At 42.7% G+C, this 6356-nt stretch overlaps 1 non-coding gene across 1 annotated transcript; it reads right to left on the bottom strand.

The window, feature by feature from the left end:
• Nucleotides 1-5122: 5122 nt before the first annotated feature.
• TRNAV-CAC lies at nt 5123-5195 on the bottom strand. The gene has a single exon. It is a non-coding gene; the product is annotated as a tRNA-Val (tRNA).
• Between the last annotated feature and the right edge of the window lie 1161 nt (nt 5196-6356).

Genomic DNA, 6356 nt, shown 5'->3' on the forward strand with positions numbered 1-6356 from the left:
AGTTGATAGCAATCTCTCCTTTGAAAACCACATTGCCAAAGTGGTTAGAAAGACCTTCTACATAGCCCACCTCATCACAAAGGGTTTCACATCTAGATCAAGAGAGGTAATCGTGCTTTATTCATCCCTCATCAGGCCCATCATAGAATACAATGCCCCTTTTGGGATGTACCTTACCCGACACCTGCAGAAATTAGAAAGACCCCAAAAGTATCTCACCAAGAGGATCAAGGGTCTCAAACAGATGCCATATGCTGCTTGGTTAAAAAATCTCCAGCTCTACTCAGTTGCATACCGCCTACTTCGAGGCGATCTATGCCTGACATACAAAGCTATGTCAAATCCAGAATTAATGGACATGCTCCACCTCAGTAAATCTAAATCCCTTAGAGCCACATGCTCGAGGGACTTGAACCTCAGCACAGAAATAAATAGAACTTGCTGGAGGGACAGGTTCATAACCCAGAGGCTCCCTTCGCTCTGGAATAGAATTCCAGTTCATGTGAGGCAGAGCACCTCACTGAATCTCTTCAAGAAGAATCTCGATAAGTGGATGGGGGATCGTAGGTTTGTCCCAGGGATTACTCCCGTGTCACTATTAGACAGAGGCGCAGTAAACTAAACCTTAAAAAGGGCACAGTATACTCAAATCAAGGGGTGGTGTAAGCCATACAGAATCGGGCTAGGCTTATAATTGCCCCAGGGCAGATAGCCTAGTATGAACCTATGAACCCCTTCTTTGTCATATATGTAACTCTGACATGTACTAGTCCCCTCTAGTCATGTATCCAGAGTTGTCACGGTTTGCCCCATACTATTCAAGGTTGATACTTTAACAGGTATGTATGTGCTACAGAAGTTATGGGACATAGTTAAATGTAAAGTGAGGGCAGACCTGTAGAGTGCTGAGCAGTACTGTTATGAAAAATAGAAGCCTATACAATTGTTAATGGACTTTTTCTCTCCCCCCACCCCTCATCTGCATCACTAATTATTATTCATATACTACGGCTATGTTTTTCTCAAATCTTAATGTTGGGACTGATGTTCTATTGTTCATATATTTAATTGGTTGTATATTAACATACCTTGTTCAAATACAATTGTTGGTGGCCTGTTGCCATCAATGCAACTGGCATGCTATTACAATCCTTACTGTTGTTCCATTTATGCATGTGTTCTGTTTCCTATTAAACTGTTTCAGATCTGTTGGTTTGGGTTAATTGGAACACCCACACATGCTACATTTCACCCTGTAGTAAATCAATCTACACTCAACTCACTGTACAAATGTATGTTGCCAACACCCCTCCCTGTGGGGTATGGGGCTGTAAATTCCAATTTTTCCACATCAGTCACAGCTGTTGCTGCAGAAGAAATGTAGAGCTATGGTCCTGTCCTACACCTGTTCTACACATCCCTAGATGGTTTACCTAATGTTATACCCCCTGCTTGCCCCCATTTCATCACTTTCCTATCACCCTTTTTTGTTTTCTTTATTTAAAATTAGGGCGGGTGTAAGCAAGAATAAACGCATCTAAGTGAAGCTAAGAGGACTTAACCATCTGTTAGCATCACTTAGCTTCATGCAAAACCGTGCAAACTGCTTAAAAGTGTTTTAATCATTCTATCTCCATTAGCCCTTGTTCTGCCAGCAACAAAATAATGAGTGCTGCCAAGTCGCAAAGCCAGGACTCTCTGCATGACAATCACAGCAACTTACCACTACACCATTTAAGCTGTGGGAATTCATAATGCTTTTACAAACATATCATGCATTACAGTCATTTAACATAAGGGGTAAAATACATATCCTTGACAAGCCTTAAACCAAGGACACTGTGCACTCCAGTCATAGCAGCTACCACTACTCCACATGAGCTATGAGAATTAGTAATGCTTCAGTAAATATATCATGCAGGATGGTCATGCGTATATATATATATATATATATATATATATATATATATATATATATATATATATATATGTGTGTGTGTGTGTGTGTGTGTATATATATATATATATATATATATATATATATATATATATATAGTGTGTAAGTGTGTGTTGTGATTGTGACGTGTGTTTGCGAGAGACTGTAAGATGTGTGTGAGTTTCGTTTGTGTTTCTGTCTGTGCAATCTCAGAGTTAGAATATATAAGTAGAGGGAGTGGGGGGCTTGCCCCCCTGCTTATCTATAGTGTAGATACATTTATTTGATTGTGGGGGGAAGTTTTGTGTTTGTTTATGTGTGTACTGTATGTGCAGTGTAGTTTCAGCATTTTGAATTTCGCGATTGGGTGTTCGGAATTGTGAGTTGTGCTTGGGCTATGTAATTTCAAAATACTGAATTTCAGGATTTCAGTATTTTGAGATTACATATTGGACCCATATATATATATATATATATATATATATATATATATATATATATATATATAGATATATATCCTTCTTACTGCAAGACATCTACAAAAAGCCTGACAAAGTGGGGGGATAAAAGCCAAACAATAGTGACATATTTGAAATATGGCTGTTATAAGCTTAGACATTTGCTAGAGTATCACAGTTTCTTTAACATATATTTTCTGATAGGTTTCAGGTCTGAAACACAAATTATTGTCATCATTTAGTGCGACTTGTGCACCGAGGTTGATAGCAACCTCACAGTTTCCCACCACGTTGGCACCATTGAACAGAAGACTGTCTATATGGCCCACCTCACAAATACAGATATGTCATCCAGGAACCAGGAAGCAATAACATCCCTGTACTCCACCCTTATCAGATGCATTACCATGCTCAATGGCTCCTTTGGGATGTGCCTTACCAAGCAAATGCAGCAGTTGCAGAGACCACAGAGGTTCCTGACCAGGCAAATCCAGAGTCTGCAACAACTATCCTATACAGATAGGCTGAAAGCCCTGTCCCTCCATTCAGTCTCATACAGACTGATCATACGTGACCTGTGTCTGGCATACAAGGTCATTTCCAAACCAGTCTTGACGGCATTTCTCCATATCTGTAAGACAAAGCCCACTCACGCAGTCCACACACAAGGCCCTCATCTGGTCTGTGGTATGAATAGTACTTGTTGGCAGGATAGTTTAGTGTCCCACACAATACACTGTCTGTAAAATAAACTCCCTCCCCATGTTCATAGGTAGGTAGTAGGTACTAGGCTATCGGCTCTGGGGCCTATTCAAGCCCAGCCAAAAAGGTACCCTGGCTTTTGCCACCCAAGAAAATTATTTTCCTGTGCCACTGTCGAGCTGAGCCAGAGGTGATCCCTGGGGTGAATTTCCTATTTCCCATCCAGTCATCAAGATTTTTCTTGAAGAGTGCTAATGAGGAGCTTTGTTTGATATAGATAGATAGTTTATTCCAGAGTATGGGAAGTCTCTGGGACAGGAATCTATCCCTCCAGCATGTTCTGTTTATTGTGGTGACAAGGTTTAGGTCCCTAGAGCGTGTAGCTCAGAGGGATTGGGATTTCTTTAAGTGGAGCATGTCCAACAGCTCTGGGTTTGACATAGCTTTGTATGTTAGGCAGAGATCACCTCTGAGTAGGCGATATGCGACGGAGTAAAGCTGGAGTTTTTTTAGATGGTCTGCGTAGGACATCTGTTTGAGGCCAGTAATCCTCTTTGTGAGGTATTTCTGCGGCCTTTCCAGTTGTTATAGATGTCTTGTGAGGTACATACCAAAAAGGGCGTTGTACTCTATAATGGGTCTAATGAGTGATGAGTAGAGGGGAACAATGACCTCTTTTTTTCTGGATGAGAAACTTTTGTGATGAGGTGTGCCACGTAGAAGGATTTCCTGACTACTGTGGCGATGTGATTATCAAAGGAGAGACTACTGTCCACCTGTGTCCTAAGGTCTGTTATCACACTTTCGTTGCTAAGTATACTACCACCTATGTTGTAATTCATGGGTACAGAGTTTTTACCAAAGGGGATGACAATGCACTTTTTGGCATTGAGCTTGAGGCCATGGCTTTGACACCAGGCATCTGTCTCAGTGAAGCCCTTTTGTAGGATGTCCACATCATTAGGAGTTTCTATTCTGGCTCCTCGTTTGCAGTCATCTGCAAACTCCATTAGCCAGAGACCTTCTGTGTTAGCCTGTACTTCAGAGAAGTAGATACCAAACAGGAGAGGACCCTGGACTGAACCCTGTGGTACTCCACTTGTCACTGGCCTGAAGTCAGATTTGGAGTCTGCTACTTTCACAGTGTGGATTCTGTCAGTGAGCCAGTTGGCAACCCATCTTGTGACATAGGGATTTATACCTAGTTTAGTGAGTTTATCTATATTTCCAGAGTGGGGGATGGTGTCGAAAGCCTTTGCAAGATCTAGATAGGCTGTGTGAACCACCTTACCCTTGTCTACGGCTTTGGTGACTGTATCAAAGAAGTCTATCAGGTTTAGGAGACATGATCTAGTTTGGAGATTACCAGTGTCTTTCTTTGTAAGTTCCATGATGATATGTTCCATGGCCTTGCAGACCAGACTCGACAGGCTAAGGGGGCTGTAGTTCCTGGGGTCTGTGGAGGCTCCCCCCTTGTGGAGTGGGATAACCGTTGCTGTGCGCCATTCAGCAGGTACAAAGCCTGAGGTGAGGCTATGATTGAACATGGTACTTAGGTGGGGTGCCAGTTCGTTCTGTAGTTCATGTAGAACGCAGCCTGGGATGTTGTCTGGTCCCATGGATGCTGTGTTCTTGGCTTTGGAGAGTGTGTTTTTTACCTGTGCAGCCGTGATTACAGGAACTTTGCATTCTTCTGGTATAGAGACGGGCTCTTTAGGGGGTGAGAGGGGGTAAAGTTAGCACTGAACCTATCTGCCTGGATGTTGGCAATATCAGTTGGTTCTGTATATTTAGTGCCATTGTGCTGTAACTCAGAGCAGATCTGAGTGTTGCCATTGAGATTCTTGACATAGCTATAGAATGCTTTGTGGTTGTCTTTAGGTTCATAGGTTCATAGATTAGTACTAGGCTAACTGCCCTTGCAAGTCATTTTAAGCCTAGCCAATTGTCCCTTGTGAGACTCAAACCCTGTACCTTGTGTTTGTAAGGTAAACACCTTACCCATTAGGCCACCCTCCCAACCTAATGGCTCCACTGGGGATCGAACCCAGGACCTTCTGCGTGTGAAGCAAATGTGATAACCACTACACTACAGAACCTACACTAGAATCAGTGATGATTTAGAATCAGTGGTGATCTTGTTTTCGTAACTAACTTTGGAGGATTTTATCAGGGATCGCAGCTTCTTACTGAGGCGACCAGGGAGCTCCTCCACTCATGGGATTTTACTCTCTTTTGCAACAGTTTCTTCATTCTGTTGTACAGTTTGTTTATGGCAGGGGACCACCAGATTTGGCTTCCTTTTTTTGGAGGATAGCATCTTTGTTCTGTTTGGGAGAGCACGATCCATGCACTCATGCAAGTGCTTATAAAGTGCAATTGTGTAGGATTCAGTAGTCTTAACTGTATTGTCCATCTACATGGGTGCCATGAAGTTTACCACTTCTGTCTTAAGAAGCATGAAGTTGGCTTTGGAGAATTTTTTTACCATGGTTTCCTTAATGGGGTGTGGGGGCAGGATGTGGATATCTAGGGTAATTAGCTTATGGTCGGATCGGACCAATGAGGCGTTGACTTCAGGTGTGGAACACCGGTCACTCATGTTGGTAATGACTAGATCTAGGATATTTTTGCCCCTGGTGGGGGTGTGGATAAGTTGATCCAGGGCATTGGAGTTTATGAATTCCAGAAAGCATTAAGCAAAGGAGTTGGTAATAAGTAGTTTTCCCAGTTAATGGTGGGGTAGTTGAAATCGCCCATTATTAGGGTGTTTGGTTGTACCCTAATATTTTCCAGTACATCAAGAAAAGAGGAGTGGGAATCCTGGGGCATGGTGGGTGATCTGTAGCAAGCTACAGTTTGGATTGCAGTTTTGCCCAGAGTTAGTTTCACTTGGATAACCTCAGCTGCATTATGCTGAGCAACTAGCCTGGAGGTGTGGATATCCTTAATGAATATGGACACACCTCTGCCTTTGGTGTTCCGGTCCAGGTTACATGGCCGAAAAGTTTGGTATGAGTTATAGCCTGGTAGTGCAGGGGTGCTCTCTGGAGCCTTGAACCAGGTCTCAGTCACTGCACAGATATCGATGTTCTCCATTTTAAGGAGTGCCTCCAGTGAGTGCATTTTGAGATTTAGACTTCTAGCATTGAGTAGCATCACCCTCAGTTTTTGCTTGCCTGTTCCTGTTACGGTGGTGAATTGTCATTTGAACCTTGCCTAAAAAAGGCACTATAGGGGCGGCAAGAACCTTAGCCAGT

This window comes from Protopterus annectens, chromosome 16.part0, assembly GCF_019279795.1.
Source record: "Protopterus annectens isolate FY-2018-M chromosome 16.part0, PAN1.0, whole genome shotgun sequence".
NCBI classification, from domain to species: Eukaryota; Metazoa; Chordata; order Ceratodontiformes; family Protopteridae; genus Protopterus; species Protopterus annectens.